This window comes from Pinus tabuliformis, chromosome 3_2 (genome assembly GCF_031772625.1).
Source record: "Pinus tabuliformis cultivar Carrire ecotype Pingquan chromosome 3_2, CPIR1, whole genome shotgun sequence".
In the NCBI taxonomy this organism is placed as follows: Eukaryota; Viridiplantae; Streptophyta; class Pinopsida; order Pinales; family Pinaceae; genus Pinus; species Pinus tabuliformis.
Genome location: NC_142302.1, coordinates 361,981,061 through 361,983,940, shown reverse-complemented (window position 1 = coordinate 361,983,940; position 2,880 = coordinate 361,981,061).

Sequence of the window (2,880 nt, the reverse complement as noted above, 5' to 3'; positions counted from 1 at the left end):
CTTGGACGTTAGCCTGAGGGTAATATGGGGTCGAGCCATCATGGAGCAAGCCCAATGCAGATGTCAGTTCCACGATCATGTAATCTCTGAAATGGGAGCCATGATCTGTGACAATGGCTTGGGGTATGCTGAACCTAGAAATAACATGGTTAAAAAGAAATTGAGTTGTCGTCTTACCATCTACAGAATATGTAGGCATCGCTTTGGCCCATTTGGTGAAGTAACCCGCAACAACGATAGTGTAGCCATGCCCCCCTTTTGAATGAGGGTTACATGTCATATAATCGATGCCCCATTTGGGAAAGGGACCAATGGTAATGACGGGGTGTAGGTGAGCGGGTGGGGCGCACATCTTGCATTGATAGATTTGGTATTTGTGGCACTTGTGGATAGCAAGAATACAATCTCTAAATATGGATGGCGAGAAATAACCAGCGCAAATGATTTTTTGAGTTGTAGCATAATCAGACATATGACCACCACATGCCCCAGAGTGGCAATCATTGAGAGCTCTTTCAGCTTCCTCAATCGTGAGGCATTGGCAAAGAACAGAATCGACACTGGCACAGTATAAAGTATCACCAATAATGCAGTAGGGTTGAGAATGATGTTGAATCCTTCAACAATTCTCAAGGTGGGGAAAAGTATCCAATTCGGAATGCCCCTATCCCACTCTAAGAGGTGATAGTGCCTTAGAAACAAACAAGGTAAACTAATTGAGTATTCTTCTTCATGAAATGTAAATGAGGAGAAAGGATCTAACTAACCTGTGTCTTTCACTAGTTTGTTGATCCAACGGCTCCTCTCTTCAGTAGCTCCCAGCTCCCAGCTCTCTCACCAGCCCAGCTTCACTGAATTCCTGCAAGATCACAAGAGAGAGAAACTACAAGAAGATACAGATATACATTCATAAAAAGCTCAAGATCAGATTAAGCTAAACATGTAAGCATAAAAAAAAATCATTGGTACACAGCATGTAGGAGAAACTCAAATAGTTTATTGATAGAATAAGAAAGTCCAAGAGGAGATACAACCAAGTGAGTTATGATCCAGCATCTTCCTCCCGGCAAAGGAATCCCTTCCTCTCCTCCAACAAAGCATAAATCACCCAATGTACTAATCTCAATCTCAAACCAACAACAATTCTCTGCAAAGTACAAAATTCCAGCCTCCTGAACCTCTGGGTGAGAGATCCATATATAGATGTAAGCAGAGAGGATGAGTCAGCTTATGTTTTGACTTGTGGCTTCTCTCTGTCAGTTCCTGTTTCCACTTGGAGGTTAAGAGCCTCTTACTCATCACTAGTCGAATTCATTGAGGCAAGTGTCATTGGAGAAGATTCTGGAAGCTTCCAGGGTCTTTCCACCTCATTGAATGAGCTTGCCATTTGTCATTTCCCGCTCAGCGCACCCTGGTAGTGCTTCCACCTGCGTTGCAGTGCACCTAGCCAGTGTAGTCTCTGCATTTCAACGCAGGCAGCTAGTGGAGCCTCTGAATTGATCCTGAATTGACTGTTTCTGAGTGGTTTTTGGTGGAGAACTTCTGGGAGAAGCTGTCATTGGTTGACCTTGTTCCTTTAGGAGTTGTAACAACATCTTTAGGGACTTTGGATCCCTTGAATTATGGACATTTCATGCTTATAGCTGTAAGGCACAAAAATGTCTATAACAGTTGCCCCCTAAAGTATGAGGTCGTTTATCGGGTGAAATGCTTTATTAGGAGGATCTGAAGTTCATTCAATGCTGGGAGGAGACCTATAATAAGATACAATACAATACATTATTTTTCATACTGTTTTCATGATCTAGCTGAGGCGGGTATTCCCATGCTCAGCTTTATAAATTCTTTTTTCTGTACATAGAACAGACAATCGTCTGATGGTAGACTGATGATTTTGATGAAATCATCATCCTTTTGGTAGGATGATTATCTGCTGCAATTTTGTACATGTCAATGTCTTTATTTTTCCTGAATATATATCGCAGCCCGGATGGATGAAACTAGATCCGGGGTCTTCAATCTCGTCCGATTTTCACTCTAGGTACAAGTCGATCCATGTGAGAAATGTTCTGAAGTCGAACATGGAAAGACATCGCTTGATTACCGGTCAATGATGTAAACCGTTTACAAGCGCGAGAGGAATCACCGATAATGATAATGACCCTCAAGGTACTGCAGTACAATTCACGTGGTGTGAATAAAGGACTTGGCATCGAACACCACGCAAAATCTTTCGGTCGAAGGTCATTGATGTATACCTGTCGCTGGAAGTGAGAAACTTGCCATTGAGGCATGCAAGCTTCAAAGTACTGAAGTGGTTGTTCCTGGATCAACTTCTTGGATAATGATTTGATGTCGACAAGAAGCGATCCATCAAAGGAGGGCCTTGATGTATCCCACATCAGTGACACGGAATGGAGCAAATGATTTTGATGGAGGTGAAAACGATTTGATGATATACGGTTCAGGGTGGCGGTCATGAAAGAATGAAGGATAATGTATGGTAGTGGATGGGACACGGTTGACTTCTCTGGATGACTTCTCTTGAACATATCGGCGACACTTATGTGATGGATTGGTAGTATTTACCCCAAAGGTGGATGGTATGGTGAGACCATGGTGATCTGACCGGTGAATGAAACAACCCAACCGGACTCAGGCACGGAGCGGAAGTGTCATGTTCAAGAGCGACTTGCTACCAATAAAGTTCTTTGAGTTTCTTCCCAATTTTTCCCCAGTCATTGCTGACCAGTACCTCTTTATTTTTGTCAAGCTTGAGGAGGATAACATATGCTTGTTCTATAATTTTCCCTTCGGGCAAACCCATCGCTATGTTTTAACGAGCCTAGAGATAGTGAAACTCGTTCTCGTCTAAAGACA